General features: G+C 40.9%; 1 protein-coding gene across 5 annotated transcripts in view; it reads left to right on the top strand.

Moving 5' to 3' along the window:
- The window catches only part of STARD13 (StAR related lipid transfer domain containing 13), a 307,752-nt gene that overhangs the window by 225,044 nt on the left and 59,962 nt on the right, over positions 1-22,746 (top strand). Inside the window, exon 1 of one of the 5 annotated variants that reach the window (XM_065628773.1) lies at positions 4,465-4,474. The exons of the other annotated variants lie outside the window; for them this stretch is intronic. The gene's annotated coding sequence lies outside the window, so the exon portion shown is untranslated. Of the gene's footprint in view, positions 1-4,464; positions 4,475-22,746 lie in introns of those variants that run through there. 5 annotated transcript variants of the gene reach the window in all.

The following is a 22,746-nucleotide window of genomic DNA, read 5'->3' on the forward strand; positions in this document are numbered from 1 at the left end:
CATTATAAACAAATACGCTGCAGTCAGTGTGCCTTTAAACTGTTAAAAATTCTCCCTCCAGCAGCTTCCTGGTAGAAGGCTTGACATACTAAATTTATTCGGCTCCTGAAAAGAGTCCAGGGCCAAGCAGGCATAGCCCTCCTGGTTGCACTGAGAGGGCCAAGCTTTTCTATTTACAAGTGTGGTTGTGGGGAGCCGAAACTATTTGTGAACTTGGTGTTTCAGCAGGGCCAGAAGACCAAAGGGGCTGTTGGGTATGAGACCTCCTGGGGATCTTTCTAACCTGAATTACCTCAGGGCCCTGCAATTTTATGATCCAGCATTTTTTAAGGATAAGGCAGGGCAGACTTTCACCAGAGCCCATGGAGCTCTGTAGTAGCTCCCTCTGCCATACTTTCATCACACTGTCTGTGAGCACTGAAGGTCCTTAGATGGAGTTCTAGTTCCTTGCAAAGGAGCTCCTTGCAAAGGAGCTCTTTACACCGAGGTGAAAGGTCTTTGAGAAAAGTCCATGTACCAAAATGTTTGCTCATGTTTCTTCTGGCGATTCTGCAAGTGTCAGCAGAGGAAGAGGCTACGGATCAGAAGACCCAAGTGAAGATCTGTTGTAGCACACTAAGCTCTTCCCTAGCAGAGATTTCTTGCTTGTTGAACATCTGGGCAAGGGATCATCCTGCATCCAGCTCTGGAGCCCTTAGTACAGGAAAGACATGGACCTGTTGGAGGGAGTCCAGAGGAGGGACACAAAAATGATCAGAGGGATGGAACACCCCTCCTGTGAGGACAGGCTGGGAGAGTTTGGGTTGTTCAGCCCGAAGAAGGCTCCAGGGAGACCTTATTGAGGCCTTTCAGTACTTAAAAGGAACCTATAAGAAGGATGAGGACAGACTTTTCAGTAGGGTATGTTACAGCAGGACAAGGGGTAATGGTTTTAAACTAAAAGAGGGGAAATTCAGACTAGAAATAATGAGGAAAATTTTTTTTACAATGAGGGTAGTGAAACACTGTCCCAGGTTGCCCAGAGAGGTGGCAGATGCCCCATCCCTGGAGACATTCAAGGCCAGGCTGGACGGGGCTCTGAGCAATCTGATCTAGTTGAAGATGTCCCTGCTCATTGCAGGGGGGTTGGACTAGATGAGCTTTGAAGGTCCTTTTCAACCTAAACTATTCTATGGTTCTATGATTCTATGATCCTACCAGTTGGACACCTACAGGTGTCCAAGTCTTTCACTTCATATGACATTTTCTAAGCTTTTTTTAAATGAAAATGAGACTAATTAGAAATGTGTAACCTTGTGTACCTGACTTAGGAAGTCACAGTTTGGGAAGTACTCTCTGATTTTTTGTGGCAGTCAAATCTGGTATCCAGTCTTAGCAGATCTCATGACTGTCTCCAGGTGAGGGGGAAGTGAGGGCTGCAGTATCTGCACGACAGTGGTGGGAGGACCTATCCTACTGTCCTTTATCACTGGGATGATATCTTTACTATCCAACCAAGAAGAGCCAGGGATCCCACGGCCAGGAGACATAGACTGACTCATGTTCACACTGCTTAGGAGAAGGTGGGTAGGAGTGATCTAAAACAGAGCCCAAGAGAACCAGCAAATAGCTTGCAGGTAAGCAGTGCAGATGATCTGCTTCTCAGGACCTGAGCTCATTCCATAACAATCTTGTGCTCGGCCATACTGGGCTGTGTTCACAATTAGCAAATAGTGTGGTCTAACAGGAGAAAATTTGCAGAGACAAACAGTCCTGATGAAACAACATCTCTGCCACCACATTTTGCTGCTTTATTGTGGATTTACTCTAGTTTGAGCCTGCGAACTGGACACTCACTAGCGGTGGGAGCAGATCTTCCCATTCGTCCCTAAGGATCTCAGTGTACTGTCTGGAATTGAAGCACATAAAGGACAATGTAGAATAAATATATTTCTTTTCACCTGCAGCAGGCTTTTTTTTCTTGTTATTCAGATGATGGTCAACAGCCTCAAGGCAGAGAAAGAATAAATCTTGCCCTGTGTAGCATAAACATTACTCCAGGCAGTAGACAAAATGCTCTGTGAAAGTCCTTCGAAGAGCCTCATCCCAGGTTCATATGGCGCATGTCACACTGTGGTATCAAGCTTTTAATCTCCTCTTCCAGCTTTCACTAGAGATTCAAAATTCTGTTATTATTGAAATGGGTATGTACCACTGATTGGTCTCATTCATGGATTTTCAAGTGCATTTTAAAGGTCAAGCAAGTAATTTTAATCAGTCGCGTGCTTTGACAGCTGATAAGTATTGAATGTACTGCAGCACCTGGAAAGCAGATTAATTGTATTTGCCGTTACATATTTGGATCTGGTGCAGGGATGGTGCTTCTCCCCTGCATGTTTCGCTCTCCACCATCAAGCTACTGGCACTGATCAGCCAGTGCATCCACGGGAGAGCACTGTCGTTGCAGCACTTCAAATCTGAGTCACAGCTGCTTGGACAGGGGCCCAGGACCCATGTCTTACTGCTGCTGATTAAGAGAATAGTAGCTCCATAAGAGTGGTGCTGCCCTCGGCTCAGAGCCTTCCTGGCTATTTAATCCATACGCCTTTCTCCTAGGCTATTTGGCTAGTTACCATTTGGAAATTAGTCTGGGGTAGTCGTTCTCAAATTTTTGTGTGCAGGCCACTCATGTGATGGCTGTGGAGGGCTGTCAGATTGCATGATGACAACTGACTGACCTCGGCTACTGTCTGCAGTATTGTAAGCAAAGAAAATGAGAATATTTTCCCATTTCCACAAGTGGCAGTCACAGACTGGGAGAAAGGCTTGGCCTCGCGTGCTGTAACATCAGCTTCTACCGTGTGAACTAAAGGGCTAACTGCATCACTTATGGGAGCAGTACAGGGGTGGGCAGCAAAGCCCAGCACAAAACAGATGAGATTCTTCAGCTTAGGGAAAAAGAAGAGAGTTAAACAGGATCTGACGGAAGTCCGTGAAGTCATCTATGGTGTGGAAAAACTGAACTTGTGAGAACGGCAGGGCATGTAATGAAGTGGTTAGAGAGCTGGTGTAAGTGGAGAGGAGTGCTTTTTTTGGTGTTTTACTGCTATGTTTTTGGAACACATTAGGGTTGGGCAGAAGAGACCTCAAAAAGGGACGAGATCCACTCGTGATGCAGCTGCCCAGCTCCAGCTCCTGTCTGTGGAAGCCCCCAGGTCCTTGTTTGCTGGGAGCCGAGTGGCACATCTGGGGAAGAGCTGCTCCTGGCACATCTCCCACCCTTCCTGAGATGCTGGTGGAGTTGAACCTCCAAGGGTCCTTCATGGAGCCTACAGCAGCAGCTTGGCTGCTCTTCAGCATGGGCAGAGGTCAGGGGACCCTGTGTGCCACCAGGACACAGTCAGCTCTTAGCAAGGACGGAGTCGGTTTTAGCCCTGCCGACGCTTCCAGCTGGGATGCGGCTCTCACCATAGAAAAACCCAAGAACCTCAGGATTTTTCAGCCTATTCAGACTGTATCCAGATCTGCCCAGTCATTTTTCATTTCCACAGCACGGTTTCTTAAGATCTGGAGGGTGGAGGATTAAAACAATTTACAGTTTACAGAAACTCGGCTCTGTTTTGCTCTGTTCATAGGAACAAAGTTCGTAGCACTGGTTTTATGGTATCACCTTGCTTTTATACTCCACACTTTGTTAAACATGATAATGAGTTCAGCGCTGAATAGTGCACTTAGTGCTGTGCAGAAAATAAAAGTATTTCCTGCCCACACTTCAAAAGAGCTGCTATGATGGTAAAGGCTCTTTCAAGCTTAGAGCTGCTAGCCTAAACAGTGTGTATGCTGGGTTAGTCTGTCAAAAAGCTCTGTATTGTAAATGTAAATTTATCTTTGTAAGAATTACAAGCTCCTGTTCAAAGCGAAACATTACGTAAAGCAGTTCACGGAGGCAGTATGTTTTACCATATTCCTCCTCTGGAACAGAGAGGAGTTTTGTATTACATTAATCAGCTTCTAAGCCCCGAAGGTCACAATTATGTGGCCACTATTTTTCAGTATTAGTGATTTTAGTACATGATTAACTTTCATGTGTGCATCATTAAGATGAGGAATTGTTTTTGAAGTTTCAAATAGAGCAGCAGGTCTTAGCTGTAGTATTTGCCATACTTGCTCAGCCACTGTTAAAAGGGATGATTTATAGAAAATCCAGCTGTGAGTTTTCGTTTCTTCAAGAGCAGGAGGCGGGACTAGAAACCAACCTAAAACTGAGCAGAGCATTGATCAGAGTAGAAATGATGTAGAGCACAGCTCCGCAGAGGACAGCGAAGCATCGTGGAAGCATTAGCTGGCAGAGATAAGGAGGCGGAAGCCACGCTCGGTGACAGAGGAGCCATCTGTCAGGAGCTGGGAATCCGATTTCAAGAGAGCAGAAAATGAAGTACAGAAGAAAGTGATTTTGGTTCAAAGGTACAGTGAAGCCCAAGGATATCTGTGGACAGTAAGTTTCTGTACTGCAGCAGGGATATTTAATACAGCAGCTAGTACTGTTTGGAAGGGATTTTCAGCTTTGAAAACAGACATAAGTAGCTCCTTTATGAAATAGCTTTTATGTAAAGTTTTTTATTTATTTTTAAGATGTAAATAAGCTTATCTGTTTGAGGTGGCTTGTTTAAAAACTTGTAAACAAACTTTAAAACTGCTGGTGTCCATCACTTCAAAGGGTGGTTTTGTTTAATAAGGTCACCTCCTCTCGAGGATAAGATTTGTTTGTAACCTTTCTGAAAAATATCGTAGAAGAAAAGACTGCTTTGGCATCAGTTGCGAGGTTAAAAAGGGTAGGCAAGAATATTTTTTCTGGAAAGGGGAAAGGATTTCCCACCCAAATAGATCTAAACTAACTGGAACTACAGTGTATAAACAGCCCGGGGCTAAATCCTACCCTCACTTACACTGATGTAAGTCAGGTTTAAGTCTACTGCAGTTAATAAAATTACTCTTGATTTAATTAAGGATAGAATTTGGTTGCACATTTCTTAATGATGAAAAAGCCCCATGGTTCTTTCCAAAGTGCATTTTATGTTCACAGATTATTAAGGACTTGCTTTAAATATGTTAACATTAATTATAAACTCACATTGTGATGCATCTTTCGTCACGTATTTGTATCCCTATTTGAAACTAGCACAAAAGCCAGTGTGAGATATTGTTATTTCTTGTTAGCAGCTTCTCAGGTAAGGGATGCAATGCTCATAGTTTCATGCTCATTTCAGTTCAGTGGCTCATATTTGGGGTGATATGCTTTAATCCCAAAAAGGTTTGTGAAGCTCCAGCTGGGAGCGATATGGAGATATTAGCTGTAGCAGAAAAGTGTCAAGTTCTGTACAAGACCCCAGACTGTATTACTGGGAGCTAAACTGTTCTATTACAAATTGTACAGAAAAATTACGCTTGTTGCAGTGGTTTTAATGTACAAGTTAGAAGCAGAAGCATTGGCTGCTGACAGAGGAAAAAAAAAAAACAAAAAAACCCCACAAACCAAAACCCACTCTCTATTATGGCCCAATATGGATGACAAAACACTGTAGCATGTGTGGGAAAATGGCTGCAGTCCAATGTCTGGAACCATTTATCTTCTGGTAGAGTCTGGAAGATGACTGTTTTATGTATTTTACAGAAATCCCTGCTGATTGATTTCATTTACTTAGGGGGAGGGGGCACAGTGACTGATGGCAGGGACAACTGGGGAAAAAAAAAAAAAAAAGTGGATTCTTTACATTATGCTGCCATCCTGTTCTGGTCAGGGCTGTTGTCACCCTCAAGGGGACCGGACCATGCTGGACAGCCCGGCATGTCCTCCCACCGCTTTTGCTGCTACACACAGACACAGGTTTGCTTCTTTTTTTCTGGGTCCCAGGGAGCTAAAAATTGTGGGTTCTGCTTACACTAGTGCTGGGCACATTTTGGAAATTATGATTTGCAGAAGTCTGAAGAAGAACAGAAATGAACAGAAATGGATCCAGGTCTCTGTAGCCTGCTGGTAGCTTGGCTGATGATGAAGGAGGGGAAAAGAATTCGTGAAAAGTCTGAGGGAAAAGTCTGTTTTCAGTGTGCAGGGCTTGCTCGGATGGCTCATCCCGCTTTCACAAATGAGGTCTGTATGCTAGAACACACTTTTCTTCTGTTGTTTGTTGCTAAAATAGCTGCAATTCCCAGTGTTTCTTTATTTGTAAGGAATAAAGAGTTTCTCAAGCATGGTAGAGACAACCGGGATATGCCGTACATCAGTGTATTTCCTTTACCTTGCTGTTATATTTGTGTGTGCTTTGCCTGTCTGTCTGTCAAGGTGTTTCCCTTCAAATCCATTCACCTCGCATCACAGCATGGCAGTTGCTTGTTATATACCAGGCATATCTACAGCCATTTGCTTTCATGTTGCAGGGAAATAGTGCCAACATTTTCATATGATGAAACAAGAGTGGGGGTATATGTTTCCTAGTCAGTACTGTGCTACTGTGTTGAGGTTTAACCAAAATAGGGAGAAAATGGATTTTTCAATTGACAATACTACTTCATTTTGTACTCGCCAATCTCTTCACAGGGTCCTCTATTAATGGTTACAATGCCAAGTCCAATGCAGGGTCACATAACAAACCTGGAGAAAGAGAATTATATTGTGTCTCACATCCAGTTTCCTAGGCATAACCCTTAGTACAGTCAAGAACTTCTTCATTGACGAAGTGAGAAAGCAAGCAAGCAAGGAAGTTCTTCTACTTTACCCCAACCACCGAGGAAGCTTCACATATTTGTCAAGTATTTTTATCACTTTGGTAGGAGCTATACATACTGTGCTTAAACAGGAATAAACCTGGCTTCACCTCCCTTCTGAACAGCATCCTGTGCTATTGCCCTGTAGTGTCATTCAGCCCACTGAAATTCTTTGGCTTCACTGGTCATCATTGTTGTCTTGATGTGCACTCATCTTCCGTGTCGGTTTATTTGTTGAGGATGTGCTTATGGCTATCAGACATCTCTTTGTTACTCATGTGTTGACCTCTGATTTGTAAGTTTACAGGAATTTAGACTAATCGTAACCTTTTCTACATGGTTAAATTTTTGGCCTCCTTTTCAACTACTACATGTTTTGGTTGTCCTCTCATGGAACAGTTTCTTGTTGGGACCATCCCAGAGGGGTAGCTGGTTTTGCTCTTGATTAATTGAGTTTGAGCCTTGCCTGTTTTTTGGTAGATCTAATTGAGGAGGGCAGTAGGTAGTGCCATGGGTTTCAGGTGAAGGTACCAGTTCTTTTCCTTGGATATGCCACTGACCTGCCCTGAGACACAGAGCAAATCTAGTGCTCTGGTGACTTTTTTAGAAGATCTGCCTTTGTCATAGTGTCCTAAGGGGAACCATCTTCCTCATCAAGAGCACTCGCAATGAGATAGTGCTGGCAAACAGATCCAGTTCAAGTCCAGTGTCTCCCTTTAATCTTGCATTTGGGTAGGAGAAGGGAAAAAAAGTGGTCTAAGCTGATGAAAACTTGTTTCTTCATCCAATGAGACTGCATTCTCCTGGTAATTTGGAGCACGTTTGGGGACTGCCAGCCCCCAACCCTTCCTCATTTGTTGGATGATGTGCTCAGGCTCCAGCCATTTTGGCTACTGCCCTCACGATCCCTACATTTTTATTAGTCAGCTCTTAAGTCTCTTCTTTACCTGGAAACATCCTCCATGTGGCCACCACAAAGGTGCCTTCCTGAGTGCACTACCCCTTCAAGGTAAAATATCTCAGAAGATATCCTACACACACTGCACATTATTATCCCATTTTTTAAATAAATGTTCACAGAATCACAGAATGTCAGGGATTGGAAGGGACCTCAAAAGATCATCTAGTCCAATCCCCCTGCCAGAGCAGGAACACCCAGATGAGGTTACACAGGAAGGCGTCCAGGCGGGTTTTGAATGTCTCCAGAGAAGGAGACTCCACAACCCCCCTGGGCAGCCTGTTCCAGTGTCTGTCACCCTCACTGAGAAGAAGTTTCTTCTCAAATTTAAGTGGAACCTCTTGTGTTCCAACTTGAACCCATTACCCCTTGTCTTACTGTTGGTTGTCACCGAGAAGAGCCTGGCTCCATCCTCGTGACACCCACCCTTTATATATTTATAAACATTAATGAGGTCACCCCTCAGTCTCCTCTTTTCCAAGCTAAAGAGACCCAGCTCCCTCAGCCTTTCCTCATAAGAGAGATGCTCCACTCCCTTGTCCTTTCGTTGTTGTCCTTTTGTACTTTGCGATATAGTACATGACAAGCATAGGCTGGGTGATATTGCTACAGCTGACTCTTTTTTTCTTATCAGACATGTTTAAACCAGAAAATTAGATTTTAAAAAAAAAAAAGGGAAAGAAAAAGAGAGCTCTGTAGGCTGTGGAACATTATAAAACCTCCCACTGAATGTCTGCACAAGACATACAGTAACAGCAAAACTGTTATGTACTAAATGAGTTCAGAGTAGGGGCCAACAGAATGCAATGCATAAGTGATTTACTTATTCATTTATAACCCTAACCTAGAATCATGAATTTTTTGCTGTCCCATAAAAAGGATGACTTCGTGTGACCCTTTAAAGCCTTCAGCATAAAGTGGCATTAAGTTGATGGCTACTTGTTTTGTACCTTCAGTGAAAAATTGTACATAAATCAAGTAGACTTTGTTTGTAATGTACTCATAATCCTCACAAGCAAAACTCCCACCCAAATCAAGTGATCAAGAATGGGTTTTTGAACTCAGCACAAAGGTGACCTCATAACAAGTATGGGGGTATAATATTCAGGCCACCCAGGCAATTTTTTTGGCTAGGACATTGCTGTAATTAAATGATTGTAAAGTTAAAACAATAATAGGATTCTGACTTAAGCAAATAAAAGCCAGGGGAGCTACATTAAAGTCTGTTTCCATCCACTGGACATATCCAGATGAGCTAAGCTCACTTGTTGTTTGAAGCACATTTTTGCCCAGAGAGACAGACAGGATGGGCTGAGGTTGAGTCCTGAATGTTCTGGGGTTTGTGTATTTAAATCAAGCCCTTAGCATTGGTTTGTTCCTTAATTACCTCTGGTTTGTTGATTTATTGATGCTTTTGAAGGCAAGTGCACTCAGTAAAACATCATCATCCTGTGTCACATAAAAGCTTCTGTTAAATCTGTGGACATTATAGACAAAAGAAAAGGATTGACTGAGAGGAGGACTTTTGTGGAGGTGGTCTTCCACTTGCAGGTACAAGCAGCAGTAGCTGTCTTTTGGAGGTGGAACTGAGTTACTGAATTGCAAATGAAAAGGAAGGTCTGGTCAGGGCTGTCTCAGTTCTTGAAATCTGCCAACATAGCCAAGAGTTTGGGCAGAAGGTGAATGGGAACTAGTGGTCCTGCAGAAGGGGTTAGTGGCTGGAGCATCTTCATGGAGCACTGCTGAGAGGAGCAAAGGCTGGACTGACCTATTCCATAGGAAATGGCCCTTCCATTTGGAGATGACTTTGAGGGAAATAGGAGTACTATTTTCTTCAGCACTTGTTACGCAGGCTTTGAACAATGATGAAAACCATGAATGACAGCCCTTTGCCAGCCATGAGCACTGATGTACAGTGGAAAAGTCACAACACGGTCCCACCTGGCTTAGTTTTGGGGAAACATTTGGAGCTTGCCCTTACTCTCTGCTGGTGCTCCCATGCCTGCACCCTAGATCCCAACTCCAAAAAGCACCTCTGCATTTTCTTTTCCAGCACAGCGAAGCGTAGCATCCAGGCTTTACTCATCTCCCTGTGTCTCTCCTGTGTCTTTGTGTCCCAACAGCTTGGACACCTAGAGCAGCACGTAAACCCTCACCTGCCAAAGAAGAAGGATTTAGCAAATTGTTTGTTCTGAAGATATTAATTCATCACATCCCTCGACCAGTGGCTAATGACCTACTTGGGCAGCTCTGTTATATTAATTTGGTTTGCAGGAATACACACACAGGTGAACACGAGTGAATGTGGTACAATGATGTGTACCTCTCTTGCGCTTCTGAGCCACTGAATTCAAAATATAGATGTATGTTAATATTTAGCACTCGCATGGTGCATTAAATCACCATAGGCCTGTAGGAACATGTCTAATTTATACATCCAAATTAATAGGAGAGGTAATCATCCATAATAGTCAGTCTTTTCATCACTTAACCCAATGAGGAATGAAGACACTGTTTTGTTTGGCCTGTAATTGCTTATACATACCTGAAAACACCATCCTGTATTCCCAGTTCTTTGTAAAAACACCATGAGTTTGTCATTAGAAGCACATTTCAGAAAGCTGCGTAATGAGCTAAGTTCACATTTTAACTAAACTGAAAATTAGGAGGCTGACCCAGATCTGAGTGGGATATCTCCTTCGGAGGTTTTCAGTGAATTTGGCTGCTGAATGAGCTAAACCAGTTCATTTAAAAAAATTGTTTGAAAATCATCTTTCAGAAAATATAGTTTTAAAAGCTTGTTACTGATAATGAGCATGCCGGCAGACCTTTAAGGCAGCAGTCAAACACCCTCATGCTTCATGTTATTTATTTATATGACATTTATATTACCCACCCGAGCTTCCAGAGCAAATTCAATAGACAGCTATAGTTCTGCCTTAATTCCTCAGCCCTCGTTGCTATGACATCCAAGTTAGGAAAATATCTGCCAGCTCCAGGTGTCTGAGCACACAGATGGGTGAAACATGAGCAGTAATTTAGGGAGCCATGAGGTGGTATCCTACGACCAGCGGGTATTGTCTATGTTTTTTGCAAAAATGGGGCAACGAGTTGAGAACATTGCTAGGAAACCCAAGCTTTATTTAGCTACAGCAAAAGAAGTAGCTTCTACCAGCAACCTACATTTGTACTGAGAGGGCTTTGGTGGTGAGCTATGAAATAATATCCTGAACTATTCAAATTAAATCCAAAATTAGAGATTAGAAGGGGCTGGCTGGTATCACCTATAGTCATCCTCAACGGCATCTCATTCTGGGATTCATTCCACTCAGCTCAGTGGGATTACTGTAACTGTTGAATAACACAGCAGAACTGAGCTTTCTAGTTAAAGACACATATAATGAGAATAGTAAGTAGTATGCAAAAAAATCCTTTCTTATTTACAGTCTTGGTACTGAGAATTTGTCCCTTGAGATCTGAATAATATAATACGAACAGGATCTACAAATTCAAACTTTTTATTCTTAACTATGCTCAGGATTGGTATTCAAATACTTTGGTAGAGTTTCTCATCCCATCCAGTTGTCACTGTTTTAAGTCACTTTAACAGAGAGAATTAATTTTCATTGAAAGCAATATTTTCCCAACATTTCTTTGTTTCCTGTAAGAAAAGAACAAGAACAAAGACTACCAAACAAAATACAACTTGTCTAAAATCTCATAAAAGCTCTTACACAAGAATCTATCAAGCCTGGGAAAATATGTGTTCTTTTGTAAAAACATATTTTTCCTTGAAGTCACTGCTAGATTGCAAAAGTTCACATAACATATTGGTATGTGTATGTGTTTATGTAAGACAGACCTCTGTATTTCACTTTCTGATGTCAGTGTTGCCTTGGCAACTGTATCTTATTGATTAGTAGAATATATATAATTTGTTTCAGAGCTGCATCATCTTACAAGTTCATTTTTCTTTGTGAGAAGTGATTTTATTTTCTTATTCTCTGAGTAAAATTATTTTTCTGATATGACAAATAAGATTCTTTCGATTCTTTTGGAGGTGGTTCTATGACTGTACACAAAACCCAAGAAAGTTTGACAAATGCCTGCTGATAAGGAAAGTCATTTAATACTCTATCTACTGATACATGCATTTCTTATTCATAGAATCACAGAACTTATTAAAGTTCTTTCGCTGTATCTGTTAACCTAATATCTTATCTGTAGCTTGACTGGTAACCAACCGGAGACTCTGTCCATGCAGTTCCAGTTATTAGACTGCATGGTGGTTTCCCTCCAGAGATTTCAAATTCCAATTAATAATACTTTGCAGGATCTCTCTGAACTAAGTATTGTGATAGAATTTTTTTGACGCTTAGATAAGCTGAGATATATGGAAAATTCACCCTCAAATAAGAGCACATCTGAAATAATACTGAAAGTAGCTCCTGGAACTCAAGAAACTTTTTTTCTACCGATTGTGTGTTTGTCAGTTCTAACAGTTAGTTCCTGACTTAGGACAGTAGGGTTTAACAAACCCTTGTTATTGCCCTCATGCTGGACACATTTAGGATAAGTCGTGGTCCTGACCTGAAAACCTTTCATTTTCACACAAACTGAGTAGGGGACAGGATAGACAGGACAGGAGGGAAACCACGCCTCGGTTCAGATGGTGCCATTGCCTGATTACATGCACAGCTGAAGATATCCCAAAAATCCCCCTGCTTTTGGTTTTGTCCTTTCCTCCTCTGTGTTTATTTGTTTCATGGTTTATGAATATCACTGGAGCCAAGAGCAGGCAGGGTGTGCAGCTTCCCAGATCAAATCAGGCAGGGGAGCAGTGAGAAAAAACAAGGGAGGCCAAGGAGAAGGAGAAGGAGTACAAATAATGGATGGGAATGTAATGGAAGTTCAGCCAAATGTTGATGCAAAAGCTGTCTTTTTTATGGGGAGCTGAAAGCATAGCCATCCCTACAGTCTTAATATTAACAATTTACAAATTATAGCAGTGATTGTATTTATATGTCATACAGAGTGTAAATGATGGGAATGGGTTGTCAACACACATAGGAAAACAAATCTGAAAATCTCTAGCACTTTCTTTAAATATAATAGTTCCTGACAATTAAATATCCCATTCGTTATCTAAATATTTATCTCCAGTGAAATTACAAGAAGTCCACAGTCAGAGAAAACCCACACTCTTCTGTTCTCTGTCTTAAAGATTAAATTATGTCTGCCTTTGAAAGAGTGCATGGTTTCTCTTTTTATTCTGTTTTATTTTTGTGGATAACTTTGAAAAAAAGAAAGAGAAAATAGTCTGCCATTGACGGCAAGCAGGGACAAAGGCACTGTTACGAGATTGTGGTTTTGAAGGCTGTTTACCATGCTAAGTCAGAGACCATAATGTGAAATAATGTTTTTAATGTTTCTGATGAAAACATTCAACAACAGGCCTTCCTAGCAACAAGGCTCCACCTAACACAGAGCCTCATTTGCTTGCAAGGATCCTGAAGTTTTACATTGATTTTCTGGGCCAGTCTTTGGCGGCAACAAGACTAATTTTTTCCAGATGTAAGTCAAACCCATTACAATTAGCAATACCGTGGTGTTTGTCTGAAAAATCAAGAAACACTAGCATTTGCTAGAGAAGCAATGTGCATGGTGGGGAACCTAGTCCATTTAATTCAAGCTTTTAGTTACTTGGGGTTAAGCAGATGGTCCAGTCCATTTGTCATAGCTGCTTAAATTCCTCATACAGTCTAAAGAGAGCAGCAGTTGCGTACTGAAGACCTGCAGGGGGAAAGCCGTTCCCCCCTCTCCATCCATCCACCCACCCAAGGATGATTCAATCTGCCTCATTTAAGTAAATATCTCTTCCATTGGGAATACAGAGGAACAATAGGAAATAAATGCTGGCACCTCCATGCAGTTAGAATCCATTTACTCATTTGAAGATGGATGTGACTTATCTTCCTCTTGCATAATAACCTAAGAATTAGAGCACTCATCCCAGAAGGAGGAGGTCCTGGGCTCTACTCAGTCCGAGTGGGTTGAGCTCACATCTTCTACATTTAATTCAGAGGAGCTAAATCGCTGCCTTCACAGGATGACCATCCATAAGTCTCCATGCTTTTGTTTCTTAGCCTTTCCTTTTTCGCCTGCTGTGAGGACTGTACACCCTGTGAGGTATCAGCTCATTTGTCATTGAATAATTGAGCAGCATTGACTGTAATAAGGTTCTTATTTTGGCTGAGATTTGTAATTAAATATAAAGAGTAGTAACACTTCTGTAAATTTCTCCCTTCACACCACAAAAAATGCTGATTAAAAGCTTTGTTCTGGTAGATGCATTACATGTTTTTGACTGGTATTGGTAGAAGGTGGGCTTTGTACAGCCTTTGATTGTGACATGGTTTGCAGAACAGCATATGAGCCTCCAGTAATGTTGGACTTCATGTGTATTGCAGGAATAGCTGGCTGCTTGTTGGCTACATGACTATTTCCTCATTTTTGGTTGTCTCCTCTAGAGAGATTTGTGCTGGAGAATAGTAGATCTGTAGCACCTTTTTTGGACCCATGCAAGTACATGGCTCAGGGCAGGGGTAGGCTACAGAGCTCCTACTTGGTGTAACAGCCCCTCAGCATCTTCTTCTCTTGGAGTTTCTAAAGAAGGAAGGGGTGGGAGGAATGGGGCTATGAGGACAATGTAAGGGCATTATGCTGTGAGGACATTATGCAGTCACTTCTGCAACACTGGTGAAGAATGCAGCAGTGTTATGTTCCTTGTGTGAGTCATTCTGGAGCTGCCAAAAGTTGGAGCAGCCTATTGCCCAGTGATGAGTAGTGGTTGACCTTTATTTCTCGCCATTGAGAAGATTGTAAAATGGAGCTAAATGAATTGCTGTCTGAGCACTAGCATGAGAGCAGCCTAGTTTCCCACGTATTTGGGTTCCTTCCTCCCACCTCACTGAAACCAAGCCCTTCCCCTCTTCCATGCTACTCCCCAGATCTTTCTCCATCCCTTACATATTTGTTGGGAAAGCAGAACATATGCTGTGGCTGATTCAGAGTGCTCTGTACTCTTCAGCCAACTGTCTGCTGCTTCTCCGCATGGATAGTGGGTCATGCCACAAATGCCTTTCCCTTACCGAAATGCTAATTTTCATCCTTTTCTCTACCCAACACCAGCTTTTCTATAACATAGTATCTTTGACACCTGGCTCTCCTGTCAGATTTGACTGAAACTGGCCAATAGATTCTGAAATTATATTGGGATGTAGGAGGGTGTCCCAGAGAGACAGGTGGCATGAATATTCCTTAGGAAGCAAGACTGTAATGCAAGCAGAAATTAAAAGCATTATGAGAAAATTAGTAGGTGAAGCTCTATGAATTGCATTGTGAAGACAGGCATGTAAGGAACAGAATTTTAGGTTTGACATAAAATATTTTAAATTATTATAGTGAAAAATTGTTGAGCAACTCGTCATAAGGATAATATGAGACTCACCCTGCCAATTCATCCCTAATGTATTCCAGCCCAGCAGATGGATAACCAGTGACTAATTTGGCCAGAGCTTATCAAGCATAGTAAACCACTATACAACTTATAGATGGCTAAAGTCATATCAGCACATTGCACCTGTAAAGTGGCAGTTAGTTTGGTCATCTCCTACTTTGACACTTTTAAAGGTATTATTAACTCTATGTACATTCTGTTAAATATTTAAAAGATAAATAAACTTGCATATAGCATCTCAAACTGTAGTAAAATGTACATACAGTCAAGGAGAATTTTAGAAGTCCATGAATGCTTTGTTAAGCCTTCTATCTCCTTCTATGTCTCCCCATCTGCAGTTACAACAGTATCATGGTTCGCGCATATAGATTGTTCTCTACCATATTAAAAAAAAAAAAGTTTAACTATGAATGAGCAGATTTTTTTCCATTCATTTGGAGCTGATCTTGAACTATCTGGGGGGAATTCAGCTACTGACAATTCAGGAAGCACATCCAGAGGTGCTACTGGCTACTCTTGAAAACTAACTTTCATCTTGAAAATCAGATTGGCACAATCATTCATTAAAAGTCACAGAAGTCTGATATATTACAGTGACAAAAATATTTAGGATATGGAATCCAACGAAGTGTTTATAATTTAGGATTTATCCTTTGATTTCAGACCCCAGGCAACTTCCTCCTACAGCTGCTCTAGAGGTTTTTATCAGTCTGAGTCTGCATAATTATTTCCCACTTCCATTCTGTGGTGATCCACCATAATACACTTGGGTAGACCTTCAGAGTGTCCACTTGGCTTAGGATCTTCTCGTGCTGCCACCGCTTCTGAAAGCGTGAGTTAGGAGAGTAGTGGCTGGAGACTGGCTTCAGCCTGCGGACCTGGCTCTCCCCAGTCCCCCCAGTACACAGTGGGGAGAAACTGTGCAAAGCAGGAATTTAACATCGCATCACTTCAGTTTCCTGAAATGCACCATCACTTTGAAATTTTTGCCCCAAATGTATCATGTGTCTAGTCTAAAAAGATCGTTTTGAATTAGACTGTACTGGGGAGAGAAATTCTGTATTACTCCACGTGCAAAATGATTTTCAGTTCATGCCAATTTATATGCACCAATTCCAGGACCGAGTAGGACTTGTGTACACATACACTTCAGGAGAGAAATGTCTGCTTGAAAAGCTTGACCCAAAATGTTAATCTCAGAGAGAACGTACTCTGCTATTTGCACAGCAGATCATATAGCTTCTGCATGAAAACAGTAATAAAAATATACTCATATTTATTATTTATCAAAGCAGACTTCTAGTGTGTTTTTACACAGTTGGACATCTCCGCAGAGCCCGTCTGCGGTGATACTGGATCTCCTCAAGGGGAAAACTGCAAAGCACCATCCTGGGCTGTCAGATCCTTATCTCGCAGGATGCCCTCAGGGACCAGAGCACTCTTGGAAAAAAACACCTGACCTGAAGGCGCTGAGCATTAATCTGAAAGCCCTTCAGTGCTCATCTCCTAGACTGGCAGCAAAATAACCCTCCTAAATAAAGGAGCACTACATTAAAAAAGCAATGCCAATGTTATTCCTTCAGAAACATGGTAGAAGTTAAATTCGACTTTTGAAAATGTAACTTCTCTCGGTGTGTGGAGAGGTGTGAGGGGTTTCCATGTGGCAGAGTGCTCATCCGGAAAGAAGTGTGGGTGAGTAGGGAATTTAACAGGTGAAGCACTATGTTTTCATCTGCAGTGACAAAATACTTTAGGGAGAGAGTATCTCCTAACCTAAGGATGGAGGGAGATTTTTAAAAGGGATAGCATAAACCAGTATGTATATTGAATCAAAATGTCTCCAGATTAGGTGCATATTCAATATGAGTCCAAGTTTGAATACTTGTGTTGTGTCTTCCCCTCAGCCCCTTATTTCTCTTGTCTTTATAGTGGGCCAATCAATAATTCTTTCAGGCCACCTTTCCTATTTGTTGGCAGGTATACATTTACCTATTTGAATCAACACAGCATCTTTAGGAAATGATTTAAAGAGATTAAGAGAACTGGTAGTCTCAAGGTAGCATGTGCTCATTGCATATGAACTATTTACTCTCCCTGCTGAAATAGTTTAGTGCAAATGTCCAAAATGGACAAAAGAAGAGATGACTGTAAGGTTATTGCAGTGAGCTCCTGGAAGCTTCTGTATGGCCAAATTCTTACCTGAGAAAACAGGAGGCAGCAATGATATTAGAAAAATAATCCTTGGAAGTAAGAATTTGGCAATCTGGAGACTGCTTTTTAGAAGAATATTCTGACTATAGTTAGGATATAGGATTTTAGGAAAAACATAAGGTCGGAAACTAAAGTTGTTTCTAAATATACCCAGTTGCACTTTATATTAAAGGAAAGTCGCTTTAATTAGAAGTCCCTGTGAGTAGTATGAAAACCTGCACCTCTGATGTACACAACAATCTGCATATGTCACAGCTTGGAGTCAAAGTAGATGCTCCGTACTGTGTGCTTTGAATTCTCGGTAGATATTACAGGTATTTACAGTAGAAAATTATTTTGGGGGAGGCTGGCAGAAAAGAATAAAAATCCTTACAAATTTTGTATATTTATGGATAAAATATTTATGAAACAAAATATTAAATAATTCCAAAGTAAAAACCCACAGTAAAGCTATGCATTATATTTCACTTAAGGATAATCTTTCATCCTAACATACCTGGAGACTCATTTGTGATGCTGTCCTTTCTTATTTTTTCATCTCCTGAAAGCCATATTTGCCTTAGGGGTATGGTATCATCATGGTAAAAATGAGCTGGTGCTACTGGTTTCACGACTCACTGCCATATTTTGAGCAGTTCCGTTAGTGCACAGCTCTTAAAGGCTGCTTTGGAAGGGTCTTTACACTTACTACAGATGCTAATGTCCCGATCTCTTCCAAAATGATGGAGGAGAACATTTTACCCTTTTAATTTCAAGGCATCATAAAGTCTTGTAGACTTTTGAGACCGGTTGCCAGATGTGATTAAAAATTAATGGAGCAGAGCAATTGTACCTGATTCTCCTGACAGACACTTGAATAACAGCTTTTCCTAAAACTGCCTTTTTAAATGGTTCTTTTTGCATCTGTATTTCTCTCCTTTCTGAATACAATGACGACTTCCCTGTCATAAAAACCAGAAAACAGCAGTAGAGGACATTTGCGGATTTTTTTCACACAATTCCCTGCAAAATCTAGTTGGATTCTGTTCATTGCACATGGGGTGAGCTACCAAGACAGGCTGTAAAGTGAAGCATAAAACCAAGTCAGCAGGTGTTAAGCAGGGAAGCAGAAATGCCTCAGTTTAGCAGTACAGGAGTTGCCTTCAGTAACACACTCAACATGTGCAAATTGAGATGTAGCAGACTCTATTTTTGGGGGGGAATAGCCCAACTGCATTGCTTCAAAGCCTGTATGCGCTGAAAGAGAGAGTAAATGTCATCTTCTCTGTGTGCTGTTACCTCAGCCTCAAAATATTTTAAAGGAAAAGGAATAGAAGAAAGCAGGTGGTGAGGAGGCACATGATCTCTACATTGGTGCTTTAGGAGGTCATCGGGAAGTGTTACTGCTCAGGCTCTGACACTGAAGAAAAACAATCATATGACAACAAAGTAATACTAATTAATGCTTCTTTACTACTTTACACATGCTGAGCATTGCAGAAACACCAGCTCAATGTAGAGATTTGGTTATACATAGAGAGATTTGGTTGTTCAAATCCCATTGATCTTTTTGAACAGTTATATATGAGTCTATATTTGACTGAGCATCTTCTTTGCGAAAGCAGAGAAAAAGCCATTGCTATTTGTGAACTATTCATAAGTCTTTGTATACAAAAGGGTTTAGGGCTAAATTTTGATATTTTCACTCATACAAAATAGGAATGTACTCTTCAGGTTATTCATTAGCAGTGAGAGTGTCTGGTGTCTGGCAAAAATGTTCACTGAGAAATATTTGTTTAAGAGGTATTTATCATTAAGATTATAATTTGGTGATTTTTTTTAATTATTTGAAAGAACATACTTCTGGTTGGTCAGACACAGTTTTTGTTCATTGTGCACTGTACAGGATAACCATGGGCTATTTAGAAGAGCGGTATTTGCCTGACACAAACATCGTTCTCTTAAGAGCAGACTTTCATGATAATCCATCACATTATCGTGACATAAGTACTCACAGTTACTCATAGTCACAGTAGTTACGTAGTAGTTACGTAGTTACCCCAACAGGAATACTGTTAAATAAACAACGGGCAATTTTCTCTTCCACGTTTCAGCCAAAGTATACTCTTAGCATTTCATTCACTGGTATTTTTGCTTTCCTGGAATGTGCTCTGCCGCCTTCTGAAACTCACAGTTGTGCAGACCCTTCATCCAAAAAAACCTGTGATAGTTTGGAGAGACCTGCTCTTTTGTATTTATCAGAAGAAGTGAGGGTTCACTAATCTGGGCACTGCAGCTGGGATTATCATCCAGCACCCCTTACAAACCGTGGAAAGCCGCATTGTGTGAAATGGCACTGTATCTGTAAGCGGGGGTGCAACTGATGCTGAGATGCCAGCATGGCAGGAATATAAGATGTTTGCAGAAAAACGATGAGAAGTTTTTTGAGTTTCTGCTGAATAGCTACAGATGTGGCGATCCAGAGGCAGTTAAATGCGAAGGCTGGAAAAGTAAGCGGTGCCTTCCAGCTGCAGCGGCTGGACGCTGCTCGAGATCTCAATCTGAGAACTGAGCTGGAACTGGGTCATCAAAACATCTACTTCAGCGCAGAGCGGTAAATTCGCCACCTAGCCAGTTCAAGACCAAAGCAGCCTATTTGGTCAGGTGTATCTAAGGGTTTATATTTTTCAGAGTTGTCCTGAATCCTAGATTCCTCTAAGGAAGAGTAAATATTAGTCCTGCAGGTTTCAGCAAAGGGTGGATTAGATGAACTTTCACTCTCCACTTTGGCGTTATTTTCTATGGCTAATTTCAAGTTCTTAGATAAAGTCTTTTTAAGATAAAAATGAGCGTGGCCATTTTGGGGAGGAGAAAAAGCCAAGTCTTTTTTTTTTTTTTAATGTGGTCATTTTACAGGATGTAGCTACAGTTATTATCAGTCCAAAGTACATGAGTCAGATGGTGGTATTATCAAGTTATTCCTTACTCTATGTTTGTGTAAGATCCACTGAAGGAAGTGTGGGTGCCTTCACATGTGGTGGACTACAACATTTTCCCAAACTCAGTGACCAGAGCAAATGGAGGAATGAAATTTGACACTGACTCGCTGAAGTATCCTGAACACTAGTGCAATAGGTGTGGAAATGGAGACGATAAAATAACAGCTGGGGAGTCAGAAAGAGGGGGTATACTTATAAAGATAAAAGAGGAAAGGAGCCCAGCAGTAAGGAATTGTCTATTTTATTGAAAATACAGGAGAGATCAACGACGTGTGGGTTTTTTACAAATCTGTTTCTTACGTAAATAGTATGATGCGCACCTTATGGCAAGGAAATAAATGTTAGACATGCTGAAGTGCAGGGATTTCAATGACACAGATCTGTTGAAAATCCTGATCAGGAAAGCAATCTTATGCAAGACAGCACTAAATTGCGCAGCTGGACCCCTTACAACAGAAGTTTAAATTCATCTTACTTTCTGAAGAAGACAACTTTTAATGTATTGCTTGATTTCAATGTAGGTTGCAGGAACATACTGCTATAAAAATACAGCACTAGTGGAATTTTCCAAGTCCAAAAATAATGTAGTGTGCAAATACTTATTTTATCTGATTTATGGCTTCACAGCCATGTCTAAGCCAGTACTGCCAAATAAAATTTTCTCTACTGTGACATGTATGCAGTTCTTCTTCAGGTATTTGGAATGATGTCTGACACATAAATCAAGCAAATTTTTCTTCCAGAAAAATTCAGCTATATTTATTTTTTTTAAGTCTAACTTCATTTTTTACATTTTAAAAGTCTAACTTCATTTTTTACAGTATCAGTGCCTAAACGTATATAGGTTTCACAAAATCAAGGATCCAGATACATGCAAAAAACTGTGCAGTTGTATCATACAGAGATTTTTTTTCTTAATATCATTGTAAAAGTACTTTTCTGTACTTCAATAATTTAACTATTTCAATGAATGAATATCTGTGAGGAAACCGATCAGACAAAAGAATAGCAGTGAATTTGCCCTCTGGTTCCCCAAAGATGGGTGTGTTCCTGAAACCCACGTAGAAACATGTAATTGAAATAATATTTGCATAAATTCCATTTAGTAAGGATGCACTGGCTGATGCCAGTGAATGCTAGGGCACTTAATCAAACAGTAAATAGCAATGCATGTCTAAGCATTGATCATTTAATGCAGACATTGTCAGGAGAATTAAATAATCATTATGTCCTTTTGTTCTTTCTTTTTACTTAGTATAATATACTGTTGTTTTCTAAATCTCCTCAGGCTCTTTAATAAAAAAAGATTTCTTCTCTTAATTTGGACAGCTGCATAATTGGGGTGCTAAATCATCTTCAGGGATGTCATCAAAATGGTACTACTATTAGCAATTTTCTGTTTTCCCTGCTCAGTTTAGAGCAGAAGGAACAGATTTAGGCAACTGCAGTCTGTTGTATTGCCTTAAAAACAAGCATTGATCGTCATAATACAGTAGTTTTGAAACTGAAGATCTCTAGATCCCTTGCAAATAGATCTAATTCAAACTTCAAAATATCTGTTGTGGTAGTCATGGGCATAGTCTTTTTAATGTAGGAAAATCTGATGCATAAGCATCATTTAACAGAATTACAGGATTTTATTTGCCCGATTCAAATCATAAACCAGCAGCAGAAACTGGAAAAAAAATATCACTAAGTCTGACTTCCAGTCTTGACTGTTAGTTACACAAAATGCACCAAAAAAATAACTGCCTAACTCTAGAGCCTATTCGTAAAAAGTCATGGGATCTGTGCACCAACATTTTCCGTACTTGATGGGAAGGTCACAGCAGTTGACTGTAAAGCTGAGGCTGTGTTCAGGGGGCACCCGGTGCAGAGAAGAGGTCCAAGAGGAAAGCCCCAGGCTGGGGTCTCACCGCTCACTGCCCTTCCCTGCCTGCTGGTCAAGCCCTTGGTGTTAACCCCTCAGTCACCCATCGATATATTTGTTCCGCTTGCAGGTATTTCTGCTTGAAGCCAGTGAGAGGAGAGAGACCTTCACCCTAGATAGCTGTCAGAAAAGGATAACAATCCTAACACCTGCGCAATTTCACCCTTCAGTCAAACGCTATGGTCACCAGTGTATACATCAATTGAATCAGATTTCCTATTTTTATTCTAAAAAGAGGCAATAGCAGGGCAGAATTCTGTCCTAAAAACATATGCTAAGGTATCTCTACTCAGCAGGAGGGACTTCAGCTAATGTTATCCCTTGGAGTTATGCCAAGCTACTAATTTAAGTGCTCAATATATGACAAAGATCCTGTAGTGACACTCTGCCAAAGAATGACTTATCTTAG

Source organism: Caloenas nicobarica, chromosome 1 (assembly GCF_036013445.1).
Source record: "Caloenas nicobarica isolate bCalNic1 chromosome 1, bCalNic1.hap1, whole genome shotgun sequence".
Classification (NCBI taxonomy): domain Eukaryota; kingdom Metazoa; phylum Chordata; class Aves; order Columbiformes; family Columbidae; genus Caloenas; species Caloenas nicobarica.